The sequence below is a fragment of the Bos indicus genome, unplaced genomic scaffold, assembly GCF_029378745.1.
Source record: "Bos indicus isolate NIAB-ARS_2022 breed Sahiwal x Tharparkar unplaced genomic scaffold, NIAB-ARS_B.indTharparkar_mat_pri_1.0 scaffold_68, whole genome shotgun sequence".
Lineage (NCBI taxonomy): Eukaryota > Metazoa > Chordata > Mammalia > Artiodactyla > Bovidae > Bos > Bos indicus.
In genome coordinates this window covers 275,597-281,937 of record NW_027223729.1, presented here as the reverse complement: position 1 = coordinate 281,937, position 6,341 = coordinate 275,597, and the positions used below count along the sequence as shown (strand labels likewise).

The following is a 6,341-nucleotide window of genomic DNA, read 5'->3' as shown; positions in this document are numbered from 1 at the left end:
GTATTTCTCCTGCTCAGCTATTGGTCAGCTCCACATTGGGCCCTACCTGATGATAACTGTGAATGAGGGACCACTGGGGAAGTGATTCAGTCAAGAGACAGTGGTGCATTGGTCATCTGACTTTTGTCTTAGATCACCTTTCTTTTTTTATTTAATCGGAAATGTATTTCTAGTAGATGGGTCAAGTTGAGTTTCCCTACTCAATATGAGAGTTGAAGTGTCCCAAACAATATTAGTGGAGTAGACATTTATGACTTTCTTTGCTCTGATGTGTAATTTTGTGGAGACTTTGGGGTATATAGACTTTGGGGCAACAGACTGAGGATTCACCAAGTCTTTGGGTCTCTAAAGCTCATTGGAATAGCAAAAACATCCAACCTGTTCTTAATTACCTTTTTCCCTGTTAAGTGCTTGCTCTTAATTTCCTTAAGCCCCTCAAGAACCCCCACTAGGAAGGGGGTGGTCGAAAGTTGAAATAACTAGATGACTCTGAGGAACAGATTTGGAGTGAAAAGTGTTTGGTAGAAGTTCATACAGGGATGGAGGAAGGAGGAGTGTTGAAGGGGGACATATAAGTCCAAGAATAAAGGTCACTGAACGAAAGTCTGAGGGTCATGAGAAGAAACAACATGCCCCTGAATCACCACTCTCCAGAGTCAGACACACAGAGGTGTCAGGGGTGAGAAAGTTGTATCATGGCCTCCCTCAGCATCCACTAACCCATGTTGATAGGCACAGTGGTACATTGTGATGTGTAAGACCCCAAAGCCACCATTGGCTGGGGGAGTGCCTAGCTGACCAATCAGATTGAACCGTGTGGCTCCTCATTGTCCTGAGGAGGTATATATAGAGAGGTCAGAGGCAGAGATTCTGGGTTAGGCCATTTCATGCTATCATCATAAGGTAACCAGGAAGTCACGGCAGCCAATAAGAGGTCCAATGCAGTGTGCTTCAAGGGTGAAAGGACGAAAGAAGAGCCTTTGTCCGCAGAGGTACAGAGGCAGTGTGAAGGTAAGATGATTCCATCTATGCTCCCCACGTTCTCCATTGACTTTGCTTCCCAAGACCTCTACACTGCCCTTCCCTGCCACAAAAGCCCTCATCAACCCACTTCCCTTTTCATGAAATCTCCCTTCCAACTCAGACATTATACCCTTTCCTCAAAACTAATACACTTCTCTTGTCTTTCAAGGGACGGAATAAGACCATGAGGGTCAGAAGACCTCTGAAAGGAACCTTGGGAAAGAAAATCCAATCATATGCCACTCAGTCTAAGAAGGTGAAGAAAACAAGAAAACCAAACTGTTTTTTCTGTTCCTCTGCACGTAAGAAACTGAATCAAAGCCGAAAAGGGTACCAAAATATGAGGCAGAGTCAAAGAAGGAGGCAGAATCAAAAGAGAAGGTAAGCTCAGCCACCGCAGAATGAGAGACCCTGAAGAAGTACAAGTTGGGCAGCCATTAACTGAATAGAAAAGGTCAGTTTAAAATGTGTCTCTAGAGGTCTGCTTTCTTAGAAATGGCCAACCAGGAAAAGACTGACTCTCACACTAACATGGTAAACTGATGGCTGCTATTAAAATACACATCAAATGGTGAAAAGATGATATTTGTGTGTGTGTGAATTTTCTGATGGGAAGGGAGGGAAGGAAGCAAAGAGGTGAGCACCTGAGTCGGGAGGGATGTGCGGTCCCAAAGAGCTGAGGGAACAGACCCTCAGATCCCCAGGTAGCCAGAGAGTAGAGGTCTCGACTGTGTCAGGAGTCTGCACTGAAGGTGAATAACCCTGCTTAATAATTGATTTCAGTGGCAAGGAGTAGTGGTGCGGTGTTACGGCCATTGTTTCAGGTGTCGAGTGACATTAGGGTCTAGATTGCCAGAACATAGATGGGAAGACAGCTCACATGGGGATGGTGAATGTCATATTTCCCCTAAAGGAGGAAGGCAGAAATCACCTCCTGGCCACTTACGTCAGAACTGGCTTTGTTGCATCACTCCCCTATGCTTTCAGCTAAAGGTGCTCAGGAGGCACAAAATGCGGATACAACTAAAACCTACAATTGGCACTCCCAAAGATTAAATTTATGTTTGGAGTGATGAGACCAAATATAAATTAGGCCACTGTTATCCTAAGAAATTTGTGGGAGCAGTGTTTTCCCAAGGGCAGGGCAGTGATGGTGGCCCAATCCTCGTGCAGATGACTAACAGGATCACGACACACAGATAAGGTTTTTGGGTGGGGGACACCATGCAGTTTGCGGGATCTTAGTTCCCTGACCAGGGATTGAACCGGTTCCCCTTCTAGTGAAAGCATGGAGTCCTAACCACTGGACAGCCAGAGAAGTCAGCACAGAGACTTTTGGTAAAATATTAATATAAGAATGTGTAAAAGCTGGTCTTATATTTATCACCATCGCCTAGTATTTCTGAATAAATAAAGTTGTAAAACATTCTTCCCCAATAAACTCTTTTGTTAGTCCAAGTTCTACCACTTTTCAGGGTTTAAAAAGAAGAGTATTGAATATTTTATTTGGTGTTAACTTTAATTTTGAAGTGTTTGAATAGTTTTAAGGGCTAGTCAATCAAATATGGAGATATATAATGCAGAGTCTCTACCAGAGGAATCCTGTGTTTTTTCAGAAAACATTTTAGAAAGAATTAAAACAGAGTTTCACCATCAGCATCAAAAGAGTTGAGTTCAGATTTTAAGTCAATGCTAAGGTATCTTTTATCTGGACTGCAGCTCCCTAGTTAAATCTTTCTGGCACTTTAAATACTGAGAGACACAGTTGATGATTCAAAGTCAGTCACTGAATGTGATTTAAAATCATTAAGAGTGAAGGAGACCCTAGGTTTGTTGTCCTTTCAAAGGAAGTGGGAGCACTATCAACCCTGCCTGTTAAAATTAGTCAGGTAAGCATCTACCAGGATGATATGGACAGAGAGACCTTATAGGTGGGTGCTGTGATTCCAGATCTGTATATATTATCACCATTTAACACTATCACACTTTAATGACCTGTTGCAGGACTGACTGAAATACTTGCTGTTAGGGGAAGGTAACAGATTGCTAGGCCTGGAGAGCTGAATGTGAAAGTTGCTCAGTCATGTCCAAAGGTTGGTGACCCCATGGACTCTACAGTCCATGGAATTCTCCAGGCCAGAATACTGGAGTGGTTAGCATTTCCTTACTCCAGGGGATCTTCCCAACCCAGGGATCAAGCCCAGGTATCCCACATTGAAGGCAGATTCTGCAGCAGCTGAGCCACCAGGGAAGCCAAACAGTTCTAGAGTGGGTAGCTTATCCCTTCTCCAGCAGAGCTTCCCTACCCAGGAATTGAACTGATGTCTACAGCTTTGCAGGCAGAATCTTTCCCAACTGAGTTATCTGGAAAATCCTGAGGTGGACCAAAAGTGGAGGTTAGAGGGCCTTGTTTCCAAAAGAAGAGCTGGTATATATTTTAATATCCTTGGATATGCTGCCACCTTGAAGGAAGAATTGAGGATGCATAGAGTTTAAAAAGGACCAAAGACTCTTAGGGTTAAAAGAGAAAAACATAAACACTAAGTCATGAGTTGAGAAAGGGCATATCAATTTAGATCAACAACAATAAATCAATATCAGACGCCTGTAGCTCTCCTGGAAAAGGACAGTATATGGTGATTCAAACATGACAAGTCCTATTGCAAACGCTGTGTTATATGGGTGTGGGGGTTTGCTCATTAGCACTCACAAAGAGTAGTAGAAATTCTTTATACTTCCACTTATACAGGGTCGCTAGGAATAGATTCCAACTGACCTCTCTAGCTGTGGTCATAACAACTTCTATTGACTGATACAATGATTTCCCTAAGACCTTCTACGTTCCTCTATGCCTGTGTCCATCCTATCTTCTGTGACTCAGAAACTAGCAACCATCTGAGGCCAGCCTAATGGTCACCTCCCAAGGTAATGTTCTTAATCATTCTCTTGTGTATTAATATGTTCACATACTCTAATCACTTGCAGTTCATAACATGTAGTTTGCAGGATAGATTTTTGAGTGTGTATCTTATGAGAAATGCATGCCAGAGAGGTAAACGGATTAAAAATCAACAGTGTGATGGTATACATTATTATCAGAAGTTGGATTATCTAAGACTGTAAGGGGGAGAATCAGTCTCTTCTGCCAAGGATGTCCAAAAATCTGAAAATATAGTAAAAACCATAAACTAGAGAGTGGATCAGAAGTCAAAGGAACTTAAAAGGAAGCTTATTTTATCAGTACTCAAAAGGAGCTCTATGTCGTTGTATTAAGACCACCCATTTGCATGACACCAAATGCAAAGCCAAGGCAGTGCCCATGGACTCATGAGGAGTGTACAATAATGCTGTTGCAGAGGCTTCTCTTGATTGGCAGAGGTCTACAGGAAGTCTATGTGCCTAGGGTCAGAACGCAGTTGCCCAGGATCACATCCATGTATCAGGGGGAATCAAGTGGGAGTCCCCAAACTGTACATGCTCCTGGCCAAGTCCCTCACTCCAGTGCCTTTCGTACAGGCTTGTCACTCATTTCTGCCTTGAGATGATCATGATTAAGTTTCACCTCACCATCTGTTCAATTAACTGCCGTGGGCAACTAAAAATCTGAATGCAAAAGATTGAAATAGGACCCTTACCTTATACCACACAAAAAACTAAACTCAGAGTTGATTTAAGATTTAAATGCAAGATCTGAAACTATACATCAACTAGAAGAAAACATCCTGGAGAAGTTGTAAACATTGGTCTTAGAAGTGATTTTATGTATGTGACACCATAAACATAGGTAACAAAAGCAAAAATAGAAAAGGAGGATGACTTCAAATGATTAAACTTCCTCCCCCAAAGAACATCAAAAACACATCTACAGAGAAGCCAAGCTGATGGTTACCAAATGGCAAGTTGGGGCGAGGGGACGAATTGGGAGTTGGGGATTAACATATATATAGACACCACTATATATAAAGTAGATAACCAACAAGGAGTTACTACAAAACCACAGGCAACTCTGCTAGAAAATCTGTAACAACATAAATGGAAAAAGAATTTGTAAAGGAATAGATATATGTTTGTGTGCCTGTGCAAGCTCAGTTGATTCAAATGTGTCCTACTCTTTGTGACTCTATGGACTGTAGCCTGCTAATGAGATTCTGCAGGCAAGAATACTGGAGAGGCTCATCATGTCCCTATGAGCATATTTCCCAACCAAGGATTGAACCCAAATCTTCTTCATTGCAGGGTGACTCTTGAACAACTGAGCCAAGTGGGAAGCCCAAATACATGTATATGTAAAGCTGAGTCACTTTGCTGGACACCTGAAATACAACATGGTAAATCAAATATACTCAAATGAAAAAAAAAATAAATAAAAAGAATCCATCAACATGTAGAACAATTAGCTCAAAAAACTAATTGGAAAATGCAGAAAGATTTCCAAACTTACTCTCAAAGAAAGATCCACAGGGAACAGGGTATGAAGGGAAAATGATGATTCAAGTCCTGACGTTTTCCCATGGGAGAGGACTCAGAATATAAGGGAGATTACACGGTTGGAGATATGCCCTGGATGTCAGTGGTTCGAGCCATATATTGGACACACAAGTCCTGGGGTCTGACATAGGGAAGAGAAACACCCTTAGATGGTTGCAGGGTTATGTGGACTAACAGGAGGTCTGTGGGAAGCCTGGACTCCCCCTCCAGGAGCATGTGCTCAGGGTCTTGCTCTCAAGCCACAATGAAGAGGACAGATTGAGATCACGTTTGTGGATGCCTGAATTGCAACAACTGCCCACCATGCTTACTCCCTGTGGCCGATCTACACTGGAGCAGGGGCTGCCATGACCAGGCAGACAGCTGGGATGTGGGAAACAGAGGTGCATCTGGCCCAGGGCAGCATGTGGGTGGAAGAGCCGGGATCATGCTCATGGAGGGCACTTACATAGGCAGCGTATCAGGAGAAGTCCTGATCTCTGATGGAGGCCGACTGCCACAGTAGATGACCCAGTATGTGCCCAGAGCCCATGAGGGCCTCACCTGCCCAATAGCACACGTCTTGAACAGGTCAGGGATATCAGAAGCTGGGGGAAGTGATCAGCTGTGAGGGACCAAGAGTCTCAGACCAGAAGGTATGTTTATGCAAGGCAGGAGACGCTACTGATGGTAATGGCACAGATGGCACATTGGAGGTAGCCTGGATCTCTGTAAGCAGCCTGTCTGGAGATTTGCTCCTTTTGTTAATTTTATAACCAGAAAATGCTCCTCTTGTCTCTCTCTGGCAAAGGTTGCAGTGCTGGGAGAGTGGAGCGTACATACTTGAGGGA

The 6,341-nt window shown here is 43.3% G+C and overlaps 1 long non-coding RNA gene across 1 annotated transcript; it reads left to right on the top strand.

Moving 5' to 3' along the window:
- The first annotated feature begins 888 nt into the window (after nucleotides 1-888).
- Nucleotides 889-1,597, top strand: LOC139182038 (uncharacterized). Its single transcript, XR_011565625.1, has 2 exons — nucleotides 889-1,011; nucleotides 1,193-1,597. It is a non-coding gene; the product is annotated as an uncharacterized lncRNA (long non-coding RNA).
- Nucleotides 1,598-6,341: the final 4,744 nt, after the last annotated feature.